Below are 19,139 nucleotides of genomic sequence, written 5' to 3'. Positions count from 1 at the left end.
GGTTTTCTTAGAGATAAATTAGATTCAATGAGCCAAAAAGTAGCTTAAGGCCCCATTTAATCCTCAGACCCTCTCTGCAATGCCCTACTAAGTCACCTCGCCTGTACCATGTCTTTGAACCTACAGGTTCCCTTTTTCTGGAATACATTTGAACCCTCACTCACTGCAGGATATTTGCTCATGTTTCACATATGCCTCTCCATAAAGCCATCCATAAACAACTCCAGCCATGCAGAGCTGATGTTTCCTTCTATTGTACGATCACCAGACATACCTTCGCTCTTATACTTACACTATCTTGCAAATTTTGTTGGCAAGGCTGCCCTAAACTCCATGAGGATAGAAATTATTCTAATTATTATTATTATAATTTTGTCTTAGGCAGTGCCTTATACCTGGTATATAAAAGTATGTTCTTTATTTGAAATGGAATTTTAACAAAACTTTAAAAACTATGTTAACCAAGCAGTCTTTGATATATTGATACTGACAATTTTATTCACAAAAAGGGCTGAGGATTAAGAGTTACATTGATCTTTTCAAGTTAAAAATTACTAGAACTTGAATTTTGTCATAAAAATGTGTATAGTGATATAGAAAAAAATGAAATATCAAGAGTCTATGCAAGAAAAATGTATATTTTTTAGGTTTTTTTGCAGTGATAAACAGGAAAATTTTTTTAATAGGTAGAAAATAAGAATATAAGGATATGTTTAATTTTTCCCTTTGACATGACATGCAGAATTTTAGTTTCCAAATCAAACAAGGATAATTAAGTGTTGGAAAATATTCTGTATATAAGGTATTAATACAGATAACTTGTAGTGTACAGTGTACAATTTCAAGACAAATGATTAATTTGAGGTTTTTTAATAGTGAAAAGTTTTCAGTTTTAAAATATTGATGGATTTTGTCTTTGAGATACCATTTGGGATCATTTTCTAAGCAGTAAAATAGGAAAAGTAATTATGGGATACAGCTTTCCTTGGGAAACTGTATGGCTGACCTCATTGGTGGCTGTTTTCTTGAGAGAAGGATCCAATCCTGGAGCCACTTATTCTCTCACAGTTGATACACACTAATACCACAGACAGCCCAGAACTGCTTTACCATTTATTCCCTCTTGGTCTCTCAGATAATTAGTTGTAGGTAAAATCAATAGTTGTTTCCCCCAGGGTATGTCATTACAGTGACAATAAAATAACCCTTTTCATTACATTTACCAAGCTGTTTTTTCAATTTGGTGCATTAGTGCAAGGACTAGACATTCTGAAGAACATGTTTATAAAATCGCATCTACAACAAAGAAACGTACAATCTGTAGGGCACATTAAATGGTGAAAATGCATGTCTATAGATAATGAACAATACTTTACTGAGCCAGTATTAACATTCACAATATCAGTTGTGTGTTCTAAAGACTTGTGACAATCTGATGGCAGGCAAATGATTGCAATAAGATAACAATTGAGCAGGTGCTTCAAAATAATGACTCAAGCCTTTTCCAGAAAGCCTATGGGAACCAGAGGTCAAACCTGCCCAGAGATACTGATAATGAGGAAGTGAAATGTCTATGATGGCAGTAAGCTAATCATCATCTGATTCATTATCCAGGTACAAAAATGCTGTGAGAAGCCCCGTTAAAAATCAATGCATATTGGCCTTTTAGCCAAAAACCTGCCTCCTGAGAAACATCTGAGGGTCTTTCAGTTTGAGATTACAAACAAGAAGAGTAAAAGGAAAATTTTTTTTAAGTAAAATAAAGTTCTCACAGAGTTTCTACATAAAGTTTTAGGACGGCTTTGGGACATCCCAGAAATGTTTACATTGCTGACACTCAGAATGTAAATGTAGCTCTCATGAGTTCACTGACATACTCTCCTTTATCTTCTCTTTCTCACCGGAATCATTCCTGAACCACCACCTACTGGCTTCTGGGAATGTTCCCCAATTTTTTCTTCTGACAGCAAGTGAAACTCAAAATTTTTATCTTAATAGAGTGATATACAGAAAAAGAGAAAGAAAATAAAATTACTCAAAGTTGCCAATGTATTAAAAGGTGATGGTTTAAAATTATTTGTCAGATCAATCTGTAGACTTCAAATGTCAAATTGGCAGGCTAGCAGTTCTAAAGCCACACTTCACTGACTATTTTGTCTGGGAAAGTGCCTGAAAACTGTTTTCTCTGGGGTTAATCCTCTGTCAGAGAGCACTTGCAACCCCCTTTAATCGGGCAAAGTTGTATTGAATGTTCTTTCTTCATGGCCAGCAAGTAAGTGGGGGATGATTGTCAGTTTTGATCTATTAAACATTTTGATTGTCCTCCCCTCAGTGACATCAGTTTTCTGGCCAAGACTGTGCAGCCATTCTCAGCACTCAGAGGTGACTTCTTTTATTTTTTTGTAATGCTCATTTTACTGCCAATCCTGGGTCAGTGTGGAGTGGTGGTCAGCTCCCTGGTCTCCCTCTCTGATGTCCCATCCCCTCAAGAGGCGACTTCTTTTGACAGACGGACTGGCAGGGGCTGAAGGCAGCTTGACAACAGCTGACATTCTATTGTGTGTCAGCATCAACCTATAGATTGGCACCAGATGAAGGCAAATGTGGAAGACGTTACCTGCTAGAGTGAGAGTGTCCTTATACACTCTGCTCTTTTGGTTCATTTGTTGTTTTGTTTCACTCCTGCTTTGATGTTTTTCATTTTTATATTCTGTGACTAGAATTCAGGGAGGAGCCCCATCTTTATTTTTTTTTTTTTAATGAACATTTTTTATTTATTTATTTTTGGCTGGGTTGGGTCTTCGTTTCTGTGCGAGGGCTTTCTCTGGTTGTGGCAAGCGGGGGCCACTCTTCATCGCGGTGCGCGGGCCTCTCACCATCGCGGCCTCTCTTGTTGGGAGCACAGGCTCCAGACGCGCAGGCTCAGTATTTGTGGCTCACGGGCCTAGTTGCTCCGCGGCATGTGGGATCTTCCCAGACCAGGGCTCGAACCCATGTCCCCTGCATTAGCAGGCAGATTCTCAACCACTGCACCACCAGGGAAGCCCCTAGCCCCACCTTTGATGTCCCGGAATTTTACAGGAACTGAGCATGGGGGTCTGTGGAAAGTCAGCCACACAGGCATTCAGGAGACTCAGACACGTGTAGCTCAGTTTACAGAGTGTATCTATTGGAGAATTTTTCACTTTGCTAAATTCCTTTAGAAACTAGAAGACCCACTGATTGACAACCAAACACACTGCCTGAAATAAGGAGGATAACGTGTCTTGCCATGACTATGATAATTTAGTTATATAATTATAAAAACCAAATAAAATCTGCTGGTTCTAATTCTGTGTGAAGGATGCTGGATGTTCAGATTACAGAGGCACAGTGCAGATGTGCTCTGCTCCCACATCTGTGCTAAGCTCCCAGTGTTCACAAGTTGCTGCCCAGAAAGAACTTCATTATAAATTCAGGGCATCATGTAAAGTTTCTGTCATGTTTTCAGGTCTGAAAAAACACAGTCTTACCTACCCAGGCTGGAAATCACACAGAGAAGAGCAGTGGTGGCACAGGTCCCCCATCTCTCAGTGTCCTGCGGGGAGGTGCGCTTGCCTCAGGGCAAGGCTAGATGTACTGCACTTCAGTACAACTTTCTACAGGGCGTGGCAGTAAACACTGATGGTACTCCATCCAGATCTCCTCAAACGTGTTTAACCATTTCAGCGCTCCCCTTCTCCAGCTTTGGTTTGCTTTTGCCTCTAACAGCTAGTACCTGAGGCCCCTCCAAAAAGCACAAAGAGCAAAAAGTACCTGGGAGGTTACATCCCACCACACGATCTCCATCCCCAATCAAGCTGCCCTTAGTCAATGACTAACAGCTGCGAGCATATGAAGGCCCACCTCTCTTGCCTTCATGCAGGACAAATCTGAGGAGTAACATACTCCAGAGTTCCTCTGTGGGACCAGGCTAAAGCTACTCCCCTCTAGACTTTGCCTGGAATCACATCTTGGCTTGTCTTCTTCCCTAACTAGCTTTCTCCAATTCTTTACATGCTTCTTCAGGAGGGCTTCTTTAGTAAATCACTTGCACAGGATAATCCTTAACCCATGTCAGAATCTGCTACTAGACAACTTGACCTAAACATGGGGCAAGTGTAAAAGCTGCCTTATACCGACAGATTTACTGGTCACCAGGCTAACTGAACATAGTGTCAGCAGTTGCCAGTTGTGAGACAGGAGTTGCTGAGCACTTGGAGACCTGAGGAACACACAGGAGCTTAGGTGGGTGTATTAGTTATCTATTGCTAGATAACAAATTCCCCCAAAGCTTAACAGTTTAAACAGTACACATTTGTAATCTCACAGTTCCTGTGTGCCCGCAATCCTGGCACAACTAAGCTGGGTCTTCTTCTTCAGGAGCCCGCACAGGCTGTAACCAACATATCAGGCAGGGTTGTAGGCATCTCCAGTTTTAACTAGGGTGGGAGTCACTTCCATGCTCCCTTAGCGGTTGTTGGTAGGATTCAGTCATCTGTGGGCTGTTGGGTTTATTTCCTCACTAGCTGTTGGGCAGCAGCCCCTCCGAGGTCTTCATCTCATGAGCTTCTTCAACATGGCAGCTTGCTTCAGCAAAGCAAAAAAAAAAAAAAAAAAAAAAGACCAGAAAGCAAGCGAGATCAAGAGCTAGAAGGACGGGAGTCACAGTCTTTTGTAACCTAATCTTGGAAGTGATACCCCATTACTTGTGCCATTATTCTCTTGATTAGAAGCAAGTCACTAGGTGCAGCCCATGCTCAGAGGAAGGAGACTGCACAAGAGCCAGCATCCAAGGAAGTGGGAAGTGGACTTTCCCTCTAGAGCCTGAATCCTTCAAGGCAACCTGACATAAGAATCTGGGGTCATTTTTGCAGATTCTTGCTTGTCACTCCAGTTTCCTTTCATTAAAACTTTAATTTATAGTTCAATGATCATATTCAAAAGTAAATTCTATGGAGTTTACTATTCCACATAAAGAAGTGAAGCACATATTTACACATAAATATCATTTAAATGTCAGCATAAGGAAGAAATACTTGTAATAGTTCCATCCTTGGAATAAGTTATAAAAAATAAAATGGTTAAAATTCCGTTATGACAAATCATGCAGTTTAGAAACTCAAAAATCTCTGCTGCCACTCGGTTGGCATTTCTTTTGACACATTCTGAAATGATGCTCAGATAATTTGCTTCTTTTCTCAATCTGGCTTGACAACTGGAAGGTATTTTATGCTGGTCTTCTATGAAAAGCCCTGTGTCCACTTCAGTGGCTCCAAAATGAATCAGTTCAACTCCCGGATATGAATGATTCATTGGATCTTATCTCCCTCATGCTGGCTGCCTTGGCGCTCAATTCACTAATATAATGATTTCTAAATACTGAGTCCAGATGTTCCCCTGGGATAAGCAGGGCAGAGAGAAAACAGGTGTGTGAAAGGATGAAGTATGTTTTATTTTGAATATTTAATTTGAAATAATTGTAGTTATGGCTTATAGTCAGACCATGCTTAAAGCTTTTAATGCACTGGTTTAGGCAATGCTTTTCTCTCCACCTGCGTGGTTATATATGAATATATATATAGATATAGATGTACATTTGTGCCTCTGTGTTATATAATAAATGAGGTCTAATCAACAAAGTTGCCAAGATAGCCATTATTTTGAAGTTGGCCTTATACCTGTCTGAAATTTCAGAAAAGATTGAGAAGTTCCTGCCTCCACCAGTTAATAAGAAAACCAAGTGGCATTAAATAAAAAGTAGCGATCCAATGCCAGATCAAGTGGTCTTTTATGTTCATTGACTCTGGAGTGAGCTGTAACTACTGACAGGGACCAGTGACCTTGTTTCAATATCAACTTGGTTTTCAGAAATTCTTATCCAGCATGTTTAAAAAGCACTAAAATCCCAGGGTACCATCAGCCAGACAGCCCCTCAGATAACTGAACAAAACAACAGAGATGTGCAATTCATATAAATACACACAGATGTGACACTGGAAATCCATTATTTTTCTTGCAGTATACATTGTCTCAACAGTAATAAAATTTATACAATTGTTAAATCAAACAGATGTAGCTTACATTGTGTCTAAAGGTCACCAAATCTGGATTCTGGAAGAATTAGATAAGAGAGAAAGCTCTTGAGTCAAAACTGTAAGCCCTGCACGAGCTTCACAGCCCTTTATGCTGCTATGAAGGGATAAATAGAAGGTGAAGTCAGATCTCGATCTACAGTTTAAACTTTCCCAAATGAAACAACGCATTTGTTGAGCAAGAAGCATATAACGCCTCTTACCCCAGTTAAGAAACTCTCAGGGCTGCGTGCAGGAGAGAGAACTTCTGGTAGTTGGGACACTAAGATATGAGGTGAGCAGACCAAAGTCTTTCAGAAAACCTGGACTATTTTCTAAAAATCTAACAAAATCTGATCCAACAAAATATGTCGATCTTATTTTTCTTAAATACTATAAATCCAGTATTTAAAATAGAGTTGAGTTTTAAAAAATTGTCAACCATCATTTCATTTAACATAGAGAACCACATACATTTTCATTCATAAAGACACATGTGTGTATATATACATACACACCAAATCCTTTTGAAAAACAAAATCATACAGTACATATCATTTGTAAACTACTTTCTTAACTTTAAAATATATCATGAATACCTTGCAGGTTATGGTAGAAATTGTTAGTTACCTACAACCTAGTTACCTAACATTTATCCCTTTTTTTCTGCTGAAAAGGACATAGCATGAAGCAGCAGTGTATTTGTGAAATTCAAGAGGCTGGATGAGAATTGGTGCAAACCACACACAGTAATCCTTTTACCTGATTTTCCAGCTTCCTTAGGACCTGGGGTGAGCACATGCTCCAGTTCAGACTAATAAGGTTTGAGAGAAGGGAGTTGAGGGGTTCCGGGAAACTTTTGATTTTCTGATTAAATAAGATAGATGCAACTGGCTCGCTTCTTTCCCTTCCCCTCCCTTTCCTTCTTCTGACTTGCATATAGATGTGAAGGCTGATGCTATGGTAGCCATCCTAGGAGAATGAGAGAAAGGCAAAGAGGAGCACAGAGGTATCATCCTTGGACCTAAGCCAGCACTGCCTACCTCTAGGTTCCTTTATTTATTTTATGTTTACTAAGAGAAAAATAAATATAAATTATTAAAGCCATTGTGATTGAGTTTTCTGTTACTTGAAGTCAAATACATGCCTTCTATTTTTAATCTACCTCAGATTTTCCTTAAAAATAGGACACGTATTGCTGATGCTATAATTACAAAATTGAATTTCAAGCTGTTTAGGACAAGGCACTAAATAATATTAAATCATATAGCAAAACTTTATGCCACTTTCTATTTTATTTCAATTATTCTGATCATTCAGATGATATAAAGAAGAGGGTCTTAGTCTGACTTAAATAATTATCTAATTTGTGCTAATCACCCTTTTAAAAAATGCCTTAACAGGCTTATTAGCTCAAAATTAATAATTTTGTTTTGGTTATTTTTTATCATTACTCTTCATTCATATTAAGCAATATTGGTTTCTACTTTTGATAAGATAGTAGATTTAGGAAGATATATTAAGAACATATTAATTCAGTTGGCACACGCATATGGCAAAAATCTTGAATGTGGAATAGCAAATAACTAAAGTTGGGAAACACCATTCTCTACTATATCACTTTTAAAGGTTGTATACTATAACCTCATAAGGTTATTTTCAGAGGTAATATTTAGAACGTTTAACAACTGGTATGTTGTGGTTGCCAACCATCAACAAATGACCATAAAGCAAATAACAGAAACAGATGCCAACATAAACAACTGGTATTGCTGCTGAGTACCAGCTGCATATCTGTCCTGGTTGTTTCAACAGTGCATTTAATCAATTAATCTCTTAGCAAATAAATATTTGCTAAGTTGTGACACACTAATGCCTAAATCTTTGCTTAATGTATTTGCCATATAAATGTCTGATTATTTCCTCAGGATAAATGACTGGAAGTTAAATTTCTGGGAAACAAGCATAAATATTTTTAAGCATTTCATATGTATCTGCCTAATTAGCCCCAGAATGCTTGTACCAATTACATTCTCACAAATATAGAAGACTGCATTTTTTCTGAATCTTTCTATCATGTTTTTTGTACCACTCAAAAAAGCAGAGGAATAAAATAATAATAATAAATTAAAATTAACATAACACTAGTGTTCTCTCTTTCTCTCTCTCTCTCACACACACACACACACACACACACACACTTTCTTTTGGTTTTGTTTTTGAATTGAGCCTATTTGTTCATAATACATTATTATATTCACTTTGTTTAATTTATAAAATATTATGTAATAGCAATCTTCCAATTTAATGTAATTGATCTAGCTAGTTATTTCAAACTTTCAGTCTATTTTAAATTATAAAAGTCATATATGCACTTTCTAACAAGCCAAACAATGTTGAGATGACAAAATGGTAATAATCTCCCTTCCCTCTTCAAATATAACTACCTTGAATTTATCTTTATTAATATAGGTATTACATATCTTTCTCCATGTTTAAATGCAAGTGTGCCAACATTTACAGGCATATATAGGCACTTTACCTACTGCTATCTTAGAAAAATAGAATTTTACAAATATACAGTGCACCATTATATTTTTTTAGTATATCATTTATGTCCCTTACACATCAACAGTGAGAGATATAACTCAGTTTAGTAGCTGGGTAATATTTTACAATGTTAATCCTCCATAATTAATTCAAACATTATGCTATTGGTATATACGCATCCTGTTTCCAAATCTTTTACTCCTGTTTTAAAAATGTCCATGTCGACATCCCCTTTTCTACTTGTGTTTGTCTGTTTGGTTTTCCTCTAGGCTAGAGATGTCCCCACCTCCACCTCACACACACCAAAATAGGATTATTAAGTCAGAGTATCTACATTTTTAACTATAGAATAAGTGAGGAGATCACATTTCCCCACAAAATGTCCCAGTATACACATCTCTCCGTTTGATACTGGTGTTATTAGTCTTTTAAAACTTTGCTGATCTAATATGTTTTAAAAAATGGCATTTCACTATGATTTATCTACCATGAAGTTAAGAATGTTTTTCCTTTCTTTCTTTTCTTCTTTTTTTGTAATTTTCAGGGCACTTTTGAATTTTCTCTGCTTTTGAATTTATAGACCTTTTTGTATATATGTGTTAGTGATATTAACTTTCATTTTCAATAAATGCTGCAGGTTCTTTCCTGGTCTATTAGATAATAGACTAAAGAAATTTAGCTTTCTTAGTGTATATTTACCTTTTTGGTTATCAAGTTTTACTTTTTTCATGTAATAAAATATGGATATTTTACATGTGGATTCTTAAACAACAGAGATTTTATTTTTGTGTAAAGTGTGCTAGACATTTAACTGTATTTTCTCTAAGTTGGATAGGCAATTATTCCAGCTCCATTTACTGAGCAAATTATCATTTCCAACTGACCTTTGCTAGTGGTGTGCTGCAAACACCAACTGTTTAATGTTTAGGAGAATCTGATTGTCATCACATTGGTACGTTAATATTGACCAAGGTAGGAGTATTTATATCACAGAAACTAGAAATCACTACATCAGGCTCCCCCCACCTCATTTCAGCCCCAGAGAGCTGGTTGTTAAACATTCATTGTCCATCACTTTTTGGTCATATGCGGTTTCCTCATATCCTTGGGCCTATCCTTGGACTCAATATTTTTATTCATTCATCTGTTTGTTTAATGATATACAAATATTATACATTTTATGTACAGTAGATTTGTCTTCAAATGTGTTATGGCAAAAAGGCTCCTCTCTATTCTTTTGCAAAAATCTTTTGTCATTTCTCAAGTATATACTTTGAATTTAAAAGTAATTTTAACAAGTCATCACTCTCAAATTGACCAAAATGAACAAAAAATGTTATTCTTACCAACACGTATTAAGTTAATATATTCATTTGGGAATAATAGATTTTTTATGATATTAAATTCTTCCATTCAGGAAATTTGTTTCTCCTTTACTTAGGGCATCAGCATTTTAGAGAAATCTATTCTTGACCTCTTTAGGCTCACTGTAATAAGTCTAGTTGTCTGAGTGATTTAATTTAAATTGTGAAACTGAAATTAAAAGAGAGTTCATTCCCATTTTCAAATTGCAAAATGCATGAAAACCTAAAGGATATGGTGTCCTTTTTTATGTTACTTCTCTAATGTAATCTATTAATCTGGAGGCAATTACCAAGTAGTCTATCTATCTATCTATCATCTATCTATCTAAGTTCTATAATTAATATGGCAAATAATTGAACAAAATAGTTGCCAACTTAGTAACTTAACTGTGTTGGTCCAAGCTACTAGCCCTTCTGGCAGTTCTCAGAGCTGATCCTCTCTGCTTCCTAAGTGACACTGCTCATATCACTATAGGTTATCAATGCATGAGACCAAAACTTCAATATTTTTTCACCTCCGTTCATGACAGTGCGTGCAGAGAAGAGGAACCAATTTGGAGGAAACAGGGGCATTTTTTCTCATGGTTTTTGAAAAGTTTCAGGGATGGAGTTATACCTCTAACTTGCCCACGAGAAACAGAACTTAAAGCCCTGTGCCTCAGTTTTGCTGTGAATACATATGAAAAGAAAGCGACGGCTGAATCCGAGAGGGAGGGTCGAAGTGTGTAGGGAAATGCTTTTGACTTCTTCGGCATTAACTTTCTGATACAATGTTGCACTGAGAGATAAACGAAGTTCTGAATAAGCATTAAACTTTAAGGAGAGGAAAGAAAGAAAAGTGGGAATTGGCTAAAGATATATATGTAACGCGTAAAGTAAAAACTTCGCAAACACCTTTGTTCTTTAAATAGGAGACATTGCCAAGCGCTAATAACACCTGGGAAAAGCTGGCAGTGGGATCTGTTTTCACAAGTGAGGTTTTGGTTATTACAGGGGACCCCCGCTTTTCGAAATTTCGCTTTATGTCACTTCACTTTTACAAAAGACCTACATTAGTACATGTTTTCACTAACCAAAAGAAATCTGAAGAGGATTTTTGCTTTTACAAAAAAAGGCAAAAAGTGATAAGAGTGTTCAGTGTTTGTTTTGTAGCAGGTGTTATAAGAGGCAGTGAGACTGGCACCGCTAAGCTCCCTCCTCCAAAACTATACTCAACATCTCAGCATTAAGCCTCCGTAACTCTGAACTGTGTTTGTGAGCCTCCGTGCTTGATCTCAATTTATTTTGTGCAGCCATTAGCAAGATGTGTCCTAAGGTAATTGCTTTTTTGCTTCACATCATTTCAGCTTAGAAAAGGTTTCATAGGCATGCTCTACTTTCGGAAAGCGGGAAACTTATACCTGGATTTAGTTATTGTCATCTGCTATCCTCTGTGAATTCGAGAAAAGAGCGCAACTGACAACTGGAAACAGTGGACACAAGTAGTATGAATGGTTTTAGTTGGTAATATGAACTTGAATCCTTTCCAAGTTTTGTGTTTGTCTTTTAATAAAGATAACAAGCAGGATTTGTGTGTATGTAAATGTGGGTGTGTGTCTCCCTAATAAAACTGAAATCAAAACCTTTCGTTAATCTTAGCCTTAGAGCTTATTTGAACTTCACTTATTAGGAGATCATCACCTTGTCTAAGAGATACTGGGTCCTTTCTTGGTGAGGCCTACCCCTGGGTGGCCAAATACTTATACCTAATGAATATATAATAACAATCACTCCATCTTTCCTAGCCTATTACCTTATAATTTGTGGGTGAATTTGTGAGGGTTTATGTGCCTTTGTTGTAGAGAATTAATAGCCATTTCCCTCATAAGAAACTAATGAGTCATGGGAAAGTAAGGTATAGCACAGGGAATATAGTCAATAATATTGTAATAACTCTGTATGGTGACAGATGGTAACTAGACTTACTGTGGTGATCATTCCATAATATATAAAAATATTGAATCACTATGTCGAACACCTGAAACTAATATAATACTGTATATCAATTATAATTCGATAAAAAAGAAACTTATGAGATGATTATTATCATTATTTCTATTATCTGTAGTAGCAGTAATAGCAGTAGTAGTAGTAATAGCCAATTATATATTTGTATAATCTTATCTAAATAGTATCTTGTTTTGTTTATTCAAAAATTCTTCATTGGCTCCTAACGAAGACCAGACTGATGGTCTAAGAGAATCTATACTGAGAACTTAAATTCTATCATGGACTGACGTGTCCCTCAGGGCCAAACTGGTAGTTCTGTTGACCTATAAATTCACAGCAAAGGAAACCATCAGCAAACGAAAGGACAACCTATAGAATGAGAGAAAATATTGCAAATGATGCAACTGACAAGGAGTTAATATCCAAAATATACAAACAGCTCATATAGCTTAATATCAAAAAAGAAAACCACCCAATCAAAAAATGGGCAGAAGATCTAAATAGCTATTTCCCCAAAGAAGACATACAGATGGGCAATAAGCACATGAGAAGATGCTAAACATCACTAATTATTAGAGAAATGCAAATCAAAACTACAATGAGGTATCACCTCACACTGGTCAGAATGGCCATCATCAAAAAGTCTACAAATAGGGCTTCCCTGGTGGCGCAGTGGTTGAGAGTCTGCCTGCCGATGCAGGGGACACGGGTTCGAGCCCTGGTCTGGGAGGATCCCACGTGCCGTGGAGCAACTGGGCCCGTGGGCCACAACTACTGAGCCTGAGCGTCTGGAGCCTCTGCTCCGCAACGGGAGGGGCCGCGATGGTGGGAGGCCCGCGCACCACGATGAAGAGTGGCCCCCACTCGCCGCAACTGGAGAAAGCCCTCACACAGAAACGAAGACCCGACACAGCCAAAAATAAACATAATAAATAAATAATAAATAAAAATTAAAAAAAAAAAGTCTACAAATAATAAATGCTGGAGAGGATGTGTATATATATAATGGAATACTATTCAGCCATAAAAAAGAATGAAATAATGCCATTTGCAGCAACAGAAATTATCACACTAAGTGAAGGAAGCCAGAGAAAGATGAGTATTATATGATATTGCTCGTATGTAAAATCTAAAAAAAAAATGATACAAATGAACTTATATAGAAAACAGAAATAGATCCACAGACATAGAAAACAAATTTACGGATACCAAAGGGGAAAAGGAGGGGAGTAGGGATAAATAAGGAGTATGGGATTAACAGATACAATCTCCTATATATAAAATAGATAAGCAACAAGGATGTGCTGTAGAGCACAGGAAACTATATTCAATATCTTGTAATAACTTATAATGGAAAATAATCTGAAAAAATATATAACTGAATCACTTTGCTGTATATCTGAAACTAACACAATATTGTATATCAACTACAATGAAAAAAATTGCAGACTCTGCAAAGAGTTCAGAAGGTCCAAATTTCCACAAATGTTTTGCAGAATATAAGGCACCCATTTTTAAGCTGAGAGTTAATACCAGGTAGAGTATAAATATGGGGACTATAGAGCCTAACTGGCTGGGCTCAAATGCAAATTCCCCACTATCTTCTCTGGCTTCCCCCTCTGCTTCTCTCTGACATGATCCGCTACCTCCCTCTGGGGCTCACTGCACTTCAGCCATGCTGGCCTGCTCTTGATACGTTTTCCATTATGTATTGTCTCTCTTTAGCCCTGGTAATATTCCTTTTTTCTGAAGACTACTTACTCTGATATTAATACAGTCTTCAAGCTTTCTTTGGATTTGTGTTATCATGACCTAGACATGAATCTCATTTGGGATTTTCTCAGCTTCTTGAATCTGCAAATTCACATCTTTTACCTTTGTCAAAATGTTACTATATATGTTTGGATTTTATTTTGTTCCACTGTTCTTTGGTCTATTCTTGTGCCAATGCCAATTTATTTTAATCACTTAATAAGACTTGATATCTGGTAGTGTACATTCTGTAAATCTGTTCTTTTTAAAGATAAAGCTATTCTTGGCTTTTCATATATATATATATATATATATATATATACACACACACACACACACACGTATACATATATACATATATGTGTGTATATATATAATTCTATATATACAAATATATATTATACATAAATATAATACATATGTCAATTTACAGACAGTAATGCACAAAATTTGCTGAGACAATTAGCTTTATTTTCCCCCTTTATCATGTGGTATTGGTTTGCAAGTTAAATGTTGAAAATAAGTTGTGATAGAAGAGCAAAAGTTTTTAATGTTGATCAAATCTGGTTTTTCATATTTTCTCTTATTGTTCAAACTAATTAGTTCCTATCTAAAGAGTCTCTGTCTACCTCTATTATGAAGATATTCTCCTAAATATTTATCTAAGATTTTATGGTTTGGATTTTATGTTAACATATAAATCCTTCTCAAAATAATTTTTGCGTATGGCAATGGTTTTCAGTGGGAATGATTTTGCCCCCTAGGGGTGTTTGGCCAGGTCTGTAGATATTTTGGCTGTGACGCCTGGGGAGAGTTTGTTACAGGTATCTAGCTGATAGAGGCCAGGCAAACATTTTAAAATACACAGGAAAAAATCCTACAGCAAAGAATTATCTGATCTTAAATAACAAGTGACAAGACTAGTAAACCCTTGTGTAAGGTATGAGTAAAGTTTGATGTTCACTTTTTTTTATACAAATATCCATATATTCATGGGTCCTTTCTGAACTCACTTATTCTGTTCCACTGATCTAAATTCCTCTTTCACTGGTTTGAATACTATATCTGTGTCAATTCTTGAAATCAGGAAGTGTAAGCACTTCAATTTTGTTATTGCTTTTGTTTTAATAACCTTGGTTATTCTAGGTTGTTTGAAATTTTATATGCACTTAGAATGGGCTTGCCAATTTCTCCAAAATAGTATGTTAGAATTTTTATTTTGATTTTATAGAATCTAGACATTTCTCTATTTGGAGAAAACTGACATCTTAACAATACTGAGTCTTCCCATTCATAAACATTTATTTATGTATTTTTTAATTTCTCTAAGCAGTATCCTATGGTTTCAGAGTAGAACTATTATTTGTCATTGGTTATATTTATTTCTAAGTATTTTATGTTTTCAACACTTTTGTAAATGTTTTATTTTAAAATTGTTTGCCTCTAGTGAATACTTTTTATAATTTAATAGTGTAATTATTCACCTTGCTAAATTCACTTATTAGTTTTTGTAATCATTTTGTATATTCTTTTGGATTTCCTATGTGAACATTCATATCTGCTGAAAATAGAAGCAGTTTTACATCTTCAGTTCTCATGTGTATGGCTTTTCTTCTTTCTTTTTATTTTCCATACTGTAATAGCTATGCCCTCCCCACTCCCTCCCCCATATAATAGTGAAAGGGAGTGATGAGAACAAGCATCCTTACCTCATTGTCAAAATTATGAAGACAAACATTCAATATTTTGCTGTTAAAAGTGAGACTACCTGTAGGACTTTTGCCAATTACCTTTATTAGCTATTATCTTGAATAAGTGTTGAATTTTGTCAAATGGTTTTCTAAAATATCTAACTTTTCCCAATGGGGCATGGAAGAAGATATAAGTCCCAGGACCCCAATAGCTCTCCGTAATCATTTTTTAATAGCCACATCCTCTCCCTCACTCTGTAACCAATTTTGGATTAACAGCTAAGAGTTACAAAACTAGTTTTTAACAAATTGTTTTGGTGGCCACTCCTTTTTGTACTATTAGCAGTTGGAACTATTATCTTGTGAATTGTACCAAAACTGAGACAGCCAAACTCCCATTTGGGCATCTTACCAAACCCAACTTGGTCTCAAACTCTCTTAGGGTATATATTTATATATTTACGTATAATGTGCATAATGTTTGATAGTCTTAATAGTAATTGCCTTGATCTGTGCCTTTGATACATGCTAACCTATTCAAACATCTCATTACCAGCCTCTGTTAATAGTAAGTTCCAGATGACAGCCTCTATAAGGAAAAAATCCTTGGTCATTCTTCCTTCATTCCCACTTTGCTCCATTCCAAAGTTTGCTTGACTTCTGACCTCTAATTCCTACTGCTATTTTCAGCCCTACCCTCATCCTTTGGCCTAATGAAAGATATGGCACTTTTTCTTTTACCGTTTTCTGACACTTCTTGCAAAACGTGATATTCCACCAAGCCTCTGTCTCTACTGGCTTCAGATATATTTGAGTAATTGCCCTGTTATTTCTGCATTTACATGCTAGGATTCTAATACCAATTTTGGCTTTGCTTTGGTATTCCAAGATGTGCCCGAGGCTCATGGCAAACTGCAGATAAAATTGGCTGAGTCATCTAAAACATGGCACAACCAAAGAGAATGTATTCATTGACCTGAAACCACAGTGATCATTTTTATAGTTGATAAAGATAGACCCAGAGAAAAGGCTTTCAATTAGGTTATAAATTTTGATAGCATAAGAATGAGCAGATATAGTCTGCTTTGGTAGAATTAAACATAGAAATAATTGTGCAGATGATATCTCAAGGACAAAAAAAGCAGATTAAAAATGATACATCTGTGCATCCATATTTCTGAGTGTACAATTATATTTACTATGATTGAAAAGAGAGACAAATTCCTAATACAATCTTCAAGACCTAATGAACATGTATCAGGCATTTAGCATATATTGGCAAATTGTGTAAATTGTCTATAGTACATAAAAACAATACATATTTGCCCATACTATTGATTTCTCACATCTGTTATCTGATTTTAATTACCAAATAACTTGATGGCTCATCTATAAAAGTAAAATATCCATAGAAAAATATTCATAGTCCTTTAAGGCAATAAGTTTAAATTACATATGTTATATCCAAATAATACCCAAAATGATTTCGATCATACAAAATTCTGTATGACTAACTTTGTTGCACTTTTTTCTCTTTTTTAGTTTTTCACATGTCATGTAGCCAGAGTGCAATTAGGTATATTGTTGGTCAAAGTGCATTGAAAATGACATAAGACATTTAAGCACTTCTCAGTTTGCAACATCAAAATTTTACAAGTATCTCACTCTCTAATATATTTAGCAGAATAAGGAGAATTCATTAACTAATTTTTTCTTCACAAATTAACATTGGAATTTGCTGCAACAGGCCCCTCTATTATCATATATTAGTCTTATAATCAGTTTGTCAAATGCTAGACAGCATGTTCCCCCGCCCTCTCAATGGTACTTAAGACTCCACCATAAACTAGTGAACTAATGGCTACTGTTTATCTACACATTGCAGAGAAGTTGCAAAAATCATCTCACTTTTTCTAGTTCATTTATTTTCTAGCAACAAACCACACAATGTAACACTTAATTCCAGAGAATTTTAGATTGTCAACTGTTCAGAATTCATCTTATCAACTAGACTGCTTGAAGTAGGACCCACAACCATTGTTATGCATGCATACTAGAATGATGACTATGATAGATGATTGATAAATATCTATTAGTTTAACTGGTACTACAGTGTTCATTGTAGACTTGGCCAAAAGGACAAATGATATCAATCACTTTCCTCAAAATACAATTACTGTCCTATTTTTTCAAGCATCTACAACTTTCTTTTTCAATGCAAATCATCCCAACATTTACATTATATGCATACGTAATTGATGATAAAACTTAGAAACAAATAGTCATAGTTTTTACTCAATATGTAAGGTGATAATCAGCATAACCAACTATAGAAATAAATTATGTGATGTAATAAAGGTGTCGTTTGTTATGTTAAAAAAATAAATTATGAATCGCTTTGATTTAATAGGGTGATATAATTGGACTGTGGATATAATGTTGATTAATGTAGATCATTTCTGGTAAAATCTTTATTAATTAAAAACAAAGTAAACTGAACTCTTAAGTGGAATATTTTAGGCCCTCATTTAGTCATATTTGGAGACAGAAACAGAAGACATAAGTTCCTAAACAAACCAGAAATAGAAATTTTGGATTAAAAGTACTTTTAAGAAACTTACAGCATTTTCCCTTACCCTGTGCTGATTTTCACTATGGTCATTTTTAAATGAGGAGACTTAGATAGAGAAAGGCAATATTCAAATAACAAAACTAATGTTTATTGAGTACTTATTATGTTCCAGGCAAAGAGTTAAACACTTTCTAAGCATTATCTAATAGATTAAAGGAACAAAGCTATAAAATACATAGGAAAATTAAGCAAATTTTCCAAGCCTGACAGTGGAAAATTTTGGAGTGAACTAGCATTGACTACTGCTGAACCTGCCTTCTTTTTTTTAAAAGAAGACCTTTACAAAATAACTTTATAAAGACCCCCAATCTTTAAATCAGGGCTTCCCTGGTGGCGCAGTGGTTGAGAATCTGCCTGCCAATGCAGGGGACACGGGTTCGAGCCCTGGTCTGGGAAAATCCCACATGCCACGGAGCAACTGGGCCCGTGAGCCACAATTACTGAGCCTGTGCGTCTGGAGCCTGTGCTCTGCAGCAAGAGAGGCCACAATAGTGAGAGGCCCGCGCACCGCCATGAAGAGTGGCCCCCGCTTGCCACAACTGGAGAAGGCCCACGCACAGAAACGAAGACCCAACACAGCCATAAATAAATAAATAAATAAAAAATTAAAAAAAAAAAAAAAAAGACCCCCAATCTTTAAATAGATAGTAACTGCCAACCATTCTTAGATAATAGAACATTATTTAAATGTACTCCTTCAAACATTTTATTCTCTTTCTTTCCCTCTCTCTCTCTCTTTTTTTTAAATCTGTTTCACAGTTTGTTTTTTATTAGAAGTCTTTAGATCAGCTTTAGTTCACAAAAAAATTGAGCAGAATGTATATACCCGCATGCCCCCAAAGACATACAGTTTCCCCTATTTTTAATATCTTGCATTAGTATGGCACTATTGTTAAAATTGATGAGCCAATATTGATACATTATTATTAACTGAAGTCCATAATTTATATTAGGTTTCACTCTTAGTGTTGTATATTCTATGGGTTTTGACAAACACATGACAAGTATCCACAATTACAGTATCACAGAGAATAGTTTTACTGTCCTAAACTTTCCCTGAGCTCCACTT

This window comes from Balaenoptera musculus, chromosome 9, assembly GCF_009873245.2.
Source record: "Balaenoptera musculus isolate JJ_BM4_2016_0621 chromosome 9, mBalMus1.pri.v3, whole genome shotgun sequence".
Taxonomy (NCBI): Eukaryota; Metazoa; Chordata; class Mammalia; order Artiodactyla; family Balaenopteridae; genus Balaenoptera; species Balaenoptera musculus.
Note: the sequence above shows the minus strand (reverse complement) of the source record.